This window comes from Podarcis muralis, chromosome 6 (assembly GCF_964188315.1).
Source record: "Podarcis muralis chromosome 6, rPodMur119.hap1.1, whole genome shotgun sequence".
NCBI classification, from domain to species: domain Eukaryota; kingdom Metazoa; phylum Chordata; class Lepidosauria; order Squamata; family Lacertidae; genus Podarcis; species Podarcis muralis.
The window spans coordinates 43,925,429-43,939,893 of NC_135660.1; the positions used below are offsets into that span (position 1 = coordinate 43,925,429).

General features: G+C 43.5%; 1 protein-coding gene across 4 annotated transcripts in view; it reads right to left on the reverse strand.

The window, feature by feature from the left end:
- Window positions 1-14,465, reverse strand: part of SEMA4G (semaphorin 4G) — a 96,070-nt gene that overhangs the window by 76,294 nt on the left and 5,311 nt on the right. For 2 of the 4 annotated variants that reach the window (XM_028730449.2, XM_077930175.1), the window contains exons 2-3: window positions 2,520-2,627; window positions 2,222-2,284 (exon numbers count right to left, since the gene is read on the reverse strand). The exons of 1 other annotated variant lie outside the window; for it this stretch is intronic. The gene's annotated coding sequence lies outside the window, so the exon portion shown is untranslated. The remainder of the gene's footprint in view (window positions 1-2,221; window positions 2,285-2,519; window positions 2,628-14,465) is intronic. One more of the 4 variants, XM_077930176.1, reaches the window with a different exon arrangement.

A 14,465-nucleotide genomic window follows, 5' to 3' on the forward strand; every position in this document is an offset into this window, starting at 1 on the left:
TCAGATGCACAAGAAGAGTTTTTTACTCTCCCGTCATGATCCTGATGCTCCCTTTCCCCAGGTGTTATTAACCCCAGGAAGGAAACTTCCATTATAATTGACCTTACTCAGTCCCACCCAAAGAACATCATGATGCAGTAGCCTTGCTTCAAAGCATCCCAAAAATAGTTATTTATTCCCATACATTTCCATCCCGTTCTTCCCCATAGCCCACCATGGGAGCCCAGAGCAGCTAACAACCCTAATTACAATAATCGCAATCAAAACCCCATTTAAAATTACAACAAAATTAAAACCCTGCTTAATGTTAGCTGAAAGAAAAGGGCCACTGAATTTGGGTTCCCAAAGACTAACATTTATGTACTTTCATAACCTCTTGCTCCTGCTCAATAGTGTCACATGGAAGGTTAATCTGTATGCTTGCCAAGAGGCAGCATAGTAGCACTGGGAACCATTAGCACTGCCTTTTGTACCAGGATGAAGTATCACAGAGTCTGATAGCTGACATTTCCATGTATCAATGATCTTTGAGTCAGAGTGGAAATATGAGTATAAAGCGTCCAAAGATTTCTTTGGGCAGACTTCTGTGCATCCAACATATGCAATCATAGCTCCTTACAAAGGACCGCACAACAGCAGTTGCTGTCTCTTGGCCACAGACAGCTTTCCCTGAATACTGTATTCCAGTATCCAGCAGCAAATAAGCTGGCATGACAGCCCTGACTGCTGAATTACATATGTGATTCTAAATCAAAAACACACATTTACTTGGAAGGAAGCCCCAGTGATTTGACTTCTAACAAACATCAAGCTAGAAATGCATTAGACTTCAAGGCTCATTTAACCATAAGGACGTTATAATTTTTTTCATCATATAGGCATCCCTCCCTTCCTCCAAGGAGCTCAGTGCAGTAGACATAGGATTATCCTATTTATTGTCACATTACCCCAGAGAGGCAGGGGAGACTGTGATAATGTAGCATAAGGATGGCGTACAGGTGCTAAGATCCATAGGTGTGTAAGGGAGCTTGGAAGTAGAGGTCACAGAGTCAAGCCTGGATGAATCAGTCCTCGGGTCGATTTCCTAGGCTGCCTTTTGACACTACCCAAACACTTTGGGGGCTTAGTTGCTTTTAACCATGAGAACTCGAAAACCATTTTTATTTAAAATACATAAAAGTCAGTATCAATAAACCCAAGTTCTGTGCCAGATTCTACAGAAAATCCCAAGAGTTCCAGGGGCATAGCTGATGGGTATGCTCCAGCCTAGCACATAATGACAAGGTATGGGAGATAAAAGGATACCAGCAAGGCAGAGGCTTGTTTAATAATATACATTATTGAGACTTAGGAAGTGGAACCTGCAAGGGCACAATGACACAGTCATCAGAAAGTAGGTCAACCTTTGGCACTGCGTTAGTGAGGTGAAGCAAAATAAGTCTTACATCTCAGCATGAGCTTGACTATAATAGCAACATTCAGAAGTCATTAGAGCATCTAAAATTGAAAACAAATAGTTTTTTTTTAAAAAAAATCTTACTTCATTTCAGATTCATAATTAATGTTTATATAAGGTACCAAGAGCCAATTATATAAAGTTGACATCAAGGATACTTGTTCTCCTACTCAATAAAGATACTTTTCCATCAGGTTTTTTTCTCACACCAAATACTTATAAAATACTTTACACCAAGATGCATACTAATGCTCTTTTGGATAATAGGCTGTTTCTGCAAAGGATCTCATCATTATCTTGAGCCACTGAGCATTTCAAGGACTCATTTACCTCCAAATTTCAATGACAATCTCTTTTAACATACCTAACTTTAAAAAAAATCCTAAATTGTGAATCTAACATTACAGGCAGAGCTTTTCCCAACAAAATGGAAATCAAAGCAGCTAACAGATTCAATTGAAGCACTCTGAACAGCAGAACTATTACATGCTTATTTTGGACTGGATCATATCCACTAGTAAAACAGTAAATAAACAAATTCATTGATGCAATATGAAGTACAGAAAATTCTTTAAAACAAGTGCACTGATCTGGATTGAGAATATTATTTTAAAATGACATTACAAATCTGGGAGTTTCTTATCTGCAAAAGTCAATGTTTCATAACATAACCCTAAATGGGTAAAATGAACATTGGAGATTTGGAAATAAAACACTAACAAACAGTTTGGAGATCTGTTTTCTGGTAGAGGCATTAAAACTTACCAACAGACCAGAGCAGACTTCTCAATGGACAGATGCTAATTTTTCAATGCTTCTAAATTGTTCCTGTATAAGGAAACCAGATTATTAGTGCAACTATCAAAGAGAAGAGGTTCTTTTAAGACCTATTAAACCAAAGCACAGAACCTTATTTTTATAATCATCAGACAACATCCTCTAATTTAGGGATGAAAACCCTTTTTCAGCCAGAGGGTCACAGTCACTTCTGGACCACAGACCTGAAGTTCCTCACCCCGTCTTAAATAGAGAATCTCTTTAAAAATGTACTGAAAATATTTACCTTTCACTCCTTTTCCAGTCCTGGCTCAGGCTTGTCTTATACTCCTTGTTGCTCTGATGCTTTTCTTTGTTGTTACCAATTTGTGTTTCAGATTGTTATATGTATTTCCTATTAAAAGAAATAATGATCTGAGACGACTCTGGAGTTCTGTTTGTGTATACTTTACATGGCAACATGATTTCTCTCTTTTTTAAAAATAAAACCATTTAGGAATACGAAACAAGGATAAAAGAAAAAGAGCCCCAACCACTAATAGCCTAGAAATGCCTGTGTAAACTGATGTAGGGTCCCCCCCCCCCCCGAAGGCAAGTCAAAACCTGACAACATTATGTTTAATGGGCCTCTCTTGGAGAGCATTCTGCAACTGGGTTTCTTCCACTGTAAAAAGCCCCACTCCACCCTCCAGCAATTCTTAATTCACAGGAACGCTGAACATGGAGAAAATCAGCAGCCTCCAGCACTTGTGAAGGTTCATATGGGGGAAAAACAGCAAAAAAATCTGGCAAGGAGAGTGAGAGGGAATCCTATCAGCAACACCAAGACCTGTTGCTTCCTGGTGCAGAACTCTGACCAGTGAAACTCAGGTGCTTCTTCAACATTTATTCAGGGTGTTTTCCCAATTCCCCCTTAACTCTAAATGCTGTATCTCCACTCAGTCTAACACACAAGCAGGAAGCTGTCAGAAAGTTGGTAAGCACCGGAAATCGTGACATAATTAAATAAGAAAGTGGGCTCGCCACAATGAACTGTACAAAACAGGGTTGCCACCTCCCCTCCCCCATGACTGAGGCTTTGAACAGCAGCCTACAAAACTGAAATTTAAAAGGTGAAGCTCTTCCCAGTGTATTAGGGTCATAATGAGAAATACATCACATGTTGAATTTCTGAATTAAAAGCTCATGTTGAATTTCTGAATTAAAAGCTCAGATCTGAGGGAGGGAGGAAAAGATTAACAATACACTCTTCAGTTGGTTTAAGGACAGCACACTCCCGGATGGAAAATCCTCTTTTTAAAATCAGCTACATACTAATGGCCGCAATTTATCCCAAGTAAGGCATGGCACCTGTAAGCAGAGAACTAATGTCACTCATCCCTTCCAACTATCCATTGGCACATGAACATGTATCAGCCTGTTGCTGTTCACGGCCCAACCCTGAGATGACTCAGGAGCCATGAGACGAGTCAGTGGTCAGAACCAATGAGTGAGTCAGGGTCAGAGGAGACGCCAGAATAAAAGAGCACTCCAGATCACAGGAAGACCTCAGAAGGAACAGGAAGCACTTTATGCACCTTCCTGCCCCGAAGGATCCAATGGGCAGCCAATCGAGGGGCGGGGTGGGGTACATAGGTGTTTTAAGTCAGTTGGGAAGGTCCTTCACCAAAAAGGTTGCTACCACACGGAACCACTGCTTGCTGATCTGTAATTTGCAACATCAGGTAGGGTGATGGGTCACTGCGCAAATCCTCCACACAGAGGCTTTGCAACCACACACTCAGACTGGCACTGACCCTTACTACATGCTTGGTTACATACTTGTTGGACTACGCCTTCCATAATGCCTGATCACTGGCCATACTGGCTGAGGTTGATGGGTGTTGGGAATACAACAACATCTGGAAGGCATAATGATAGCTTCCCCTGACCTGAAGTACCTTGGCAATCTCTTTTTCTTCCCCAAACGGTTGGCTTTAGTATACATGTCAGGGCTTAATTTGGACCAGCAGATACCAAAGTCTGAGAGAATGTGTGGAATGGATCCATTAATCACGGGATCAAGAAGGATATAGCCACTGTTATGTATGGTGCAGAGGTGATAAAACGGTAAATACACCATTACACGCAAGCAAATAACCATGTGATGACTGCAGTTATCACATGACAAACAGAGTTGCAGTAAGAGCTAGACCGTGGACTTCATTTAAGCTAGACAGTGGACTTCATTCAGGTCCAAAGTTCAGAGACTATCAAACACTATTTCATTTTGTGAAAACTCACCCACAAAGATGTATATATTATGTTTTCTCTTCTATTTATCAAGAGGTTACCCTTTAACCATTGGAAACCCTAACAAGACAACATTGTGGTTGAAAGGACTACCAGTAATCTGTACCACTAGCTGAAGTCACTGCTGTCAGATCAACCACTCAGAGAATTGAACATTGATAGGACGCTGGGAGGTGGGGAGACTTGCACATAAAAGCTTCTCTTTTTCAGAGAGGGCTGCAGAGAGACCAACACTGCTGTTGGCACTGAAGTCTCAGGAACTGAAACGCATGAAAGACAGTGAGCAAACAACATAAGAGAGAGTGTAATAGCGTAATCAGGATCTCATTTACAGTCTGACTTCAAATGGAATCACGCCCAATTACAATAGATATTCAGTTTTCATAATCAGTTGTTTGCAATTCCAAAACACAAATACTGTGATTTGCATCTTGAGTGATTTGTATTTTGTGGAATCAACAATTTTGGGCCTGCAGGCACATTTGGAAATCTAAGGAACTGATGTGGGCACCATGAAATACCCATTACAGAAAAGAAAATTGGGCAATGCTCAGAACCCGTTTCCCCACCCTACCCCATAACAAATGAAAACCAGACCAAAAATTTTAGAAAAACAGGCAACTCCCTCACAGCAACAAAAAAAGGTCCCAAACCCCCTCATTTTAAAAAGTAACAAAAGTTTGGAAAAGCAGAAGTTTGTGGCACCTAAGGGAGCCACACTGTGGACCCCTTAAAACGTGCTACACTTTGATACAGAGATGTCATCTTGTACATTAATTACAGTGGTACATCGGGTTAAGAACTTAATTCGTTCTGGAGGTCCGTTCTTAACCTGAAACTGTTCTTAACCTGAGGTTCCACTTTAGCTAATGGGGCCTCCCGCTGCTGCTGCCGCGCTGCCACTGCGCAATTTTTGTTCTCATCCTGAAGCAAAGTTCTTAACCCCAGGTACTATTTCTGGGTTAGCGGAGTCTGTAACCTGAAGCGTCTGTAACCTGGGGTACCACTGTACTTCACCTATCTAGAGTCCTCCTTTCAACTAGGTAAAGATATAACTAGCGAAATAAAAAACACAAACGAATACTTGGGGCAGAGTTTCTCTAGACCTCTTTCTGACTGTGTGTTTGCAACAGACCTAATGGTGCTTGAAAGCTGCTAAACTGTGGATCTGAATGGGGTCAACTGACTAGCTAGAGCAGCAGTGAGGAATCTGTGGCCTAGACGCTTTTGGACTCCAACTGTCATCAGCCAAAATGGCTGGTCCCCTACTCATGAGCTAGAAGATCAGCTCACCACCCCTCCAATATTCTTTCGACTTTTAACATGTGGGCTTGTGATGGTGGTGAACTGTGAATTGACCCTGCACTCCCCATACTGTAAAAGCGTAACTCTAAAAGTTTGGCTAAGCAGATGGGGTTGGGGTGTTTCTCTACTGAGAGAATCCACAGTTCAAAAAAGTAGTACCTAAGCTGTACAGATGAGTATCACCATCACAGGTGATGTGGTTGGGAAAGATCTCTACCTGAGACTCTGGACAGCTGCTACCACATCTGGTCAACAGTACTGGGCTAAACAGACTGATGGTCTGATTCCTGACATCAGGAGATCTGGAGTGAAGTGCCGTGAACATCCAAGGATGACACCCAGCTCTTTTTTTCTATTCCAACAGAATCAGGAGAGGCAGCTGAGGTGTTAAGACCAATGCTTGGAGGCAATGATGGGCTGGATGTAGGCCAATAAACTGAGGCATAATTCTGAAAAGATAGAGGTATTATGTGTTCCAAATCTGGGAGGTGGGAAGATGGCCTGCGCTGGTCAGGGTTGCACTTCCCTGAAAGGAGCAGGTTCACAGCTTAGGGGTGCTCCCTAAGTTGTTTAAAACTGTTTTTAATATTGTTTTAATTGTTGTAACCAGCCCTGGGACTTTAGGATGAAGGGCAAGTAATTAATAATAAACAAAAATATAACACAGTTCAATAGGTATTGAAGTGTAGGTGGGTTCAGGCATGACCCCAAACCGAGATTCAGCTCAAAAAGGATTTATTGGAACATCAAGAATAAGAAGAACAAGAATGACAAACATGGACACTTGGCCCAGTATATGTACCTTAAGCCAGCCCAGGCAAAACACACACACCACCTGTGATAGGTCACTTTAATCCTGCAATTAGCAAATCACAACACTGGCCCTATCTCAGCAGGGATTGACAGCCTGCCAGCTACAAACAATGTCATTGGACTATTTTAAAATCCTCTCTGTCTTTTGTTATGCAGATGAAGCTCCGGAGCTACAGGAGGCCTGAAGGTCTAGCCCTGCATTGCATACATACAGCCTACAATGCCTTCATACATAACAGGTATATCATTACTATGTTTGTCCAAAGCTCAACAACTTATTCCTATTTGTTTAGATACAATTTAGTAGATCTGTCACCAAATTTAGAAAATTGTAAACCCTGAGCTGCACTAGTTGCAATTAATTAATCGATTAAATCTACAACACAAGCACACTTTCTTTGCTTGCAGCTGCAGGCATTATCTTAGAAAAGGTGTTCTATATGAGAGAAAGTGGGGAATAACCTGAAGGGGACAGGATAGCCTGAAAAGGCTACAAACCCTTTAAGATGGCAATTGTGCCCTGCAGTTTTTATAAATACTTGCATTAAAAGATTTTTAAAAAATAAAATGAGTCTGCTGCCTAATCAACCAAAGGCATGTTTCCAATTGATTAAAATGTTTGATCAGTTAACCTATCCAATTAAATTGAATAAAGGTTAAAGCCCTACAATGGCATGCATTTGTCAATTATTTCCATCACCGTATATACCATGTAATAGGTTTGAACTATAAACTCCAATCACTTTCCAATACAGATTAACACTTGCAGAGTACTGGATAAATTAGAAAATCTTAGTCTTCAATCCAAAAAAAGAGGGAACAGGTTTAACAACAGTGATCCTGAAGAAGCAGAGACTATTTGGACTTTAATCAATCCTTTGTGCAATGTTTTAAGCTTGCAAGGATCCCAGGAGCAGCCCTGTTAGATTCAGTACAATCAGGTACTATACATAGCTACAAGAGGCCAAGAACACAGTGAAGCAAGTTAGCCCCAAGGACTTGGCATTTTGGAAGGTGGCAGCCAAATGCACATACCACTCATTGAGATTTGTGCTACTGTGTACACTTTTGCAGAATACACATGCCTAATGGCACATCTTGCTCAGCCATATGGGCTCCTGCTTGCTGTACATGTAGCCATGATTCTACTGCCTAACTAAAAGATCAGGATAGCTGTGTTCGATGTAGGCAAGCGGATAGCACTCTGTCAGGTGTTCAGGCAGCATGTATGGATGCTAAGCCAAAAGTGCAGGAAATCAAATTATGGCTTGCAAACCAGGTATATTTTCTGCTGGCTGTACTGTATATACATCTCTCTCCCTTCCAAACAATTGTGTGGATCTCCAGGCTTTAACAAGTAGGACTCCAGGCTTTAACATTGGTTTGCTTAGTAGATCAACTGACATTTTAGTTGATTACTTGGTATAGATCCATTTTAAGATACAGGGCAAATTTTAATCAATAGAAGCTAAAATTATGGGAACACTTTATTTCTGGAAGTTAATTTTTGATCTGTTGAGTTACTGTTTACAGTCAGAGAATGAAAAATGATGTATTAGAGATGGCCTCTTTGAACTATAATTGGCAGCTTTTGTTTATTAAAGTGTACATTATCATAGTTTCTTCAATAATGCGCAAATACAATTATATTGATCCTTCTATAGTATGCTAATTTAGTTGGACGATTAATCAATGAAAAAGCATTTAATTAGTTGACAGCTCTAGTTCTAAGGCAATCAGCACCCAGCCCTTCCTGCTAGGAGCATACTTTTCCACAGAGTGGAACAGAGTGTTTTTAAAATGTGTTTTTTTTGTTTGTTTTTTAATTCTTTGGATTTTTTGTATGTGCGGGGTGGGGGTGGGATGGATGTTGGTTGGGCTTGGGGAATTATTTTATTATTATTATTTTGATGTTTTTGTAATTTTTACATTTTTCGCTTGTATTGTTTTATTGGTTTTGGTTGTTTGTTTAAGGTGTTATTTTGTTTTTGTTTTTAGGGGGAGGGTTCAGGGCTGCCGGGGAGTGGGCCCCAGCCCATAAAATGGCTGGGGCATGTTCCACAGGGCGGGATGCACTGGGACAACCGATCTCAGTGATCACGGGTAGGAGGAGGAGTTACGCTAAGACCAGACCCTATCATTACAGAGGAGGCAGGTTTAGTCGTTGTCTGAGGACTATCCCTGCCTCCGGGTCTGGTCCTGACCGGATGGATACTAGAATCAGCAAGGGATACCCACATGACCTGAAGGTGCTGCTGTGCAATGCCAGGTCAATGATTCATAAGACCACTGCCATCCATGACTTGATCATGGATGGAGGATTTGACCTGGCTTGTATAACAGAGACCTGGTTGGATGAAGCAGATGGGCCTGTCCTTGCCGCTGCTTGTCCACCAGGTTTCTCTTACGCACAGCAACCCAGGTCATGTGGGCGGGGAGGGGGGGTTGCAGTGATTTTTAGGAAGTCATTAGTTTGCACCAGGCGTCCTGTTGGGAAGACCCAGTTTTCTGAGTGCATGTTCTGGAAGTTGGGCAATAGGGGCAGTACAGGATTCCTTTTGGTGTACCGACCTCCCCGCTGCACCAAGGATTCCCTGCCCGAGCTGCTTCAGGTCGTGGCGGATGTTCTCCTGGAGACACCTAGCTTGGTCGTCCTAGGGGATTTTAACATCCATGCCGACACGACCTTACAAGGGGCCGCTCGGGACTTCGTGGAAAGCATGGCCTCCATGGGGCTGTCCCTGAATAAGTCTGGCCCAACCCATAGCCGTGGACATGCCTTGGACCTGGTGTTTACCTCTATGGATGTTGGTGATCTGACACTAAGTAAAAGCGAAACGAAAGAAGTGCCATGGTCAGATCACTTCCTGGTGCAACTGGACTTCTCTGCGACCCATCCCCTCTGCAGGGAGGTGGGACCAATTCGGATGGTCCGCCCCCGCCACTTAATGGATCCAAATGGTTTCCAGAGAGTGGTAGGGGATGCTTTATCCCATGTTGATGGCCTTTCAGCTGATTCCCTGGTGGCCCGCTGGAATGTGGAGTTAACCAGGGCTATTGACTGTTTGGCTCCGAAGCGCCCTCTCCGATTGCATGGAGCCTGGACAGCCCCGTGGTTTTCCACGGATCTGAGGGCAATGAAACAATCGTTGAGACGGCTAGAGCGCCGGTGGCGCAGAACTCATTCCGAATCTGACCGGACACAGGTTAGAGCTCAACGTCGAGCCTACCAAGTGGCGATAGCGACGGCGAAGAAGAATTTCTTCACCGCCTCTATTGCATCTGCAGAAAACAGCAGCAGGAGACTTTTTCAGGTGGTTCACAATTTAGCGGAACCACCTGCAACATCGGGGCCCAGTACGGGCCACATGTTCTCCTGCAATGATTTTGCAAAGTTTTTTGCAGATAAAATCGCTCAGATTCGGGAAGAAGTAGACTCCACCGTGGGAGCAGGGCCGGGGCGGGAGAGTGCTAGAGTTCTGTCTAGTCAAGTTGAGTGGGATCAATTCCAATCTGTTACCTCCGAGGATGTGGACAGGCTGCTTGGACGAGTGAAACCAACCACCTGTCTCCTGGATCCTTGCCCATCCTGGCTTATAAAAGCTAGCCGGGAAGGACTGGGCAATGGGCTTCGTGGGGTGGTGAATGCTTCCCTCCGTGAGGGAGCCTTCCCAGACCCGCTGAAAGAGGCGGTTATTAAACCGCTTCTTAAAAAACCATCTTTAGATGCGGCCACGATGGCCAACTATCGCCCAGTCTCAAATCTTCCATTCCTGGGCAAGGTGATTGAGCGAGCGGTTGCCGAACAACTCCAGGCACGCCTGGAAGAAGCGGACCATTTGGATCCCTTCCAGTCGGGATTCAGGCCTCATCATGGGACTGAAACTGCCTTGGTCGCACTGGTTGATGATCTCCGGCGGGCTAGGGACAAAGGTGAGAGCTGTTTCCTAGTTCTGCTGGATCTCTCAGCGGCGTTTGATACCATCGACCATAGCATCCTTCTGGACCGTCTTGAGGGGCTGGGAGCTGGGGGCACTGTTATACAGTGGTTCCGCTCCTTCCTCCTGGGCCGTGTTCAGAAAGTGGTGGTGGGGGATGAGTGTTCAGACCCCTGGGCTCTCACTTGTGGGGTGCCTCAGGGTTCTGTCCTCTCCCCCATGCTTTTCAACATTTACATGCAGCCGCTGGGAGAGATCATCAGGAGGTTTGGGCTGGGTGTTCATCAGTATGCGGATGATACCCAGCTCTACCTCTCTTTTAAATCAGAACCAGTGAAGGCGGTGAAGGTCCTGTGTGAGTGTCTGGAGGCGGTTGGAGGATGGATGGCGGCTAACAGATTGAGGTTGAATCCTGACAAGACAGAAGTACTGTTTTTGGGGGACAGGAGGCGGGCAGGTGTGGAGGATTCCCTGGTCCTGAATGGGGTAACTGTGCCCCTGAAGGACCAGGTGCGCAGCCTGGGAGTCATTTTGGACTCACAGCTGTCCATGGATGCACAGGTCAAATCCGTGTCCAGGGCAGCTGTTTACCAGCTCCATCTGGTACGTAGGCTGAGACCCTATCTGCCTGCGGACTGTCTCGCCAGAGTGGTACATGCTCTGGTTATCTCCCGCTTGGACTACTGCAATGCACTCTACGTGGGGCTACCTTTGAAGGTGACTCGGAAACTACAACTAATCCAGAATGCGGCAGCTAGACTGGTGACTGGGAGCGGCCGCCGAGACCATATAACACCGGTCTTGAAAGACTTGCATTGGCTCCCAGTACGTTTCCGAGCACAATTCAAAGTGTTGGTGCTGACCTTTAAAGCCCTAAACGGCCTCGGTCCAGTATACCTGAAGGAGCGTCTCCACCCCCATCATTCTGCCCGGACGCTGAGGTCCAGCGCCGAGGGCCTTCTGGCGGTTCCCTCATTGCGAGAAGCAAAGCTACAGGGAACCAGGCAGAGGGCCTTCTCGGTAGTGGCGCCCACCCTGTGGAACGCCCTTCCAGCAGATGTCAAAGTGATAAATAACTACCTGACATTCAAGAGACATCTTAAGGCAGCCCTGTTCAGGGAAGTTTTTAACATGTGATATTTTATTGTATTTTTGGTTTTTATGGAAGCCGCCCAGAGTGGCTGGGGAGGCCCAGCCAGATGGGCGGGGTATAAATAATAAATTATTATTATTATTACTCAAGGCCAACCTGAGCACTTTGATGCCAACGCATTCCAGAAGGAGAAAAACGGATGCTTGAAAGCGTCTCTTGCAATCAGCGTTTGCAGGGCTATATTTGACAATGCAGAACTCTTTATGGCAGAAGTGGCTAAGGTTCTCCATGCAGGAGTTGGGTCAATGCCCTGCAGTGTAAAGGCAGCCCTCTCTGCCTTCCAAGTACGGCAACACATGACACTCTGTACAGTGTTTGAGCCATACAGCCTTTGTGACTGCAGCACTCCACACAAAATCTTGAAGCAGTAAGATTACTTTGAAGTTCCCAGCGACATTTCAGAAAAAGAACTATGCTTGAGAAGTCTTATGCAATAACTTGACTGTAGCAGCATGCAGTACAGTGCCGTAGGTTTTAACTGTCACTGTCTCTTTTAAAGTCAGGTCACTTATTCCTATTATCTCCCCCCAAGACTAAAGCAGCGCCTAAAGCTTCAAAAGTAGCATTGTTCCATCAAGGCTAGCTTCATATGCTTATAAAAGCCAGATTCCAATAACCATTTGGTTCAAAGCAGATACAAACACCTACAATTCCTTACCCAGTCGGTAAGAATGCATGTGAAGCATCTAAACTTGATCCAAGGCCATATTCATAGAGAATGTAAGAGCATCCTTCCCTAACCTGGTATCCTCCTAATGTTTTGGAATAAAACTTCCATCAGTCCCAACCAGCAGAGCCATGTTGGAGAAGGCTGGCATGAAGGATTCTGCATCCCCAAATGGGAAGGGGAATAATACATTACCCCTCTATTTTCAGTAATGTTAAAATCTGTGGGCTAAGGTCTCTGTTTATTTCAGCTTAACACCGATGACATTTTCAATGTACATATTGAAGTTCTCAGACGGGGAGTGCAGAAGAGACCCTATCTTTCTCTCCCTGATTAATGCACTTTCTCATTAATTTTACTTATACAAAAAAGCAACCAAGCAAACAGAATCTACACTTGGAAATCAAGTTCTGCTCCATTTGGCTCACACCACCAATAATCCCATTAAGCCAAAGCTGCAAGTTTACACAGTACCCAGTTTTGCAGTTATATGCTTTCAAGAGCTGACTAAGGTATTTTTACAAGGGGTACCATTGGGGAGAGCAACATACACCCAACCCATCTCAGGACCACCTGCATTTCTGTTTACTGCAAGGTAGAAAAGTAATCAAAATCCTTATTCTTAAAAAGTGTATAACTTTTCCCTCACAATTCCCTCCCCACACTTCTACTGAAACCACTTCCCCTACATGTGCACATTTCGGATTTCTGCAGAGCAACCACTTCAAAAATCATTCCCTCCACTGATTCACCATTTTGATTTTGATTTGTTCATGGTTAGCAACCAGCAGCACAGTTCCACACATATGCACTCAGAAATATGTTCCACTAAGTTCAATGGGACTTACACATAGGTAAGAAAGAGTGTGTACATAGGAATACAGTTTAAATGTGAGATACACCTGGTACCATACAGTGGTACCTCTGGATGCGAACGGGATCCTTTCTGGAGCCCCGTTCGCATCCTGAAGCGAACGCAACCCGCACCTGTGCTTCTGCTCGTGCGCGGGTCGCGATTCGCCGCTTCCACGCACGCACGTGACATCATTTTGAGCGTCTGCGCATGCGCGAGTGGCAAAACCCGGAAGTAACGCGCTCTGTTACTTCTGGGTCACCGCGGAGCGCAACCCGAAAACGCTCAACCTGAAGCTACTTCAACCCAAGGCATGACTGTATTACTTGTGTCAGGGGCTTGCAGCTAAAGCTCAAAGAACCTACGGTAATTTGGATAGGGTTAAGAAAACTGTAGCAAAAAAAAAAACCTAGCAAAATTGCTGTTTTAGGGGTTGTTTTTAAAATAGTGCATGTTATTGGAAATGTTATGCTTTAGCAAATATGATTAAGCAAATGGCAAAATAAGTGATAAAAGAGAAAAGAGGACAAAGTGAACCAAACATATTATGTTTATTTTAAAGGTATCAAATCTGAGATACAATATATTGAATACGGATACATAATAATTGAAAGTTGTAACAAGGTTTGAAATAAGGTAACAAATTGCTGACATTGATATTACAAAGAATGCAGATTTGGAAGGTGTGGGGAAGTACAATGGTTTTTTTTTCTTTTTCTTTTGTTAAAAAAAATCAAAAAATTGTTTCTTGTATTTGATTTATTCTGTATTGTTTGGAATGCACAAAATTATGAAAAGAAACGTAATAAAAAATATTTTTAAAAAATAAATAAAAGGGCATCAGATGTCAATCAGCCAAAGGCCTGGTTAAAGAGGAAGCAGGTTGCTCAATATTACCACACACACACACAGAGCATAATCCAGATACAATAGGGGTTTGAAATAGCACCTTGCCTAATGCCACTGGGCAAGTTTATAACATAATTAGCAGGGAATGAATTGCATTTCCCCCATATCTAAATACTGATACAGTATTTGCCATTTTCTCCAATATTCACTCAATCCACAACAAAGACAGTACCTTGAAAGACAAGGAATCCAGCACAACCGATGAATATCAGTTGCACATTTACAATAATTATGCATTTATTGTGCTATATAAGCCAGTTTTGTCTGGAAAGACACGCCAGAGTGCCAGTGGAACTTAATTG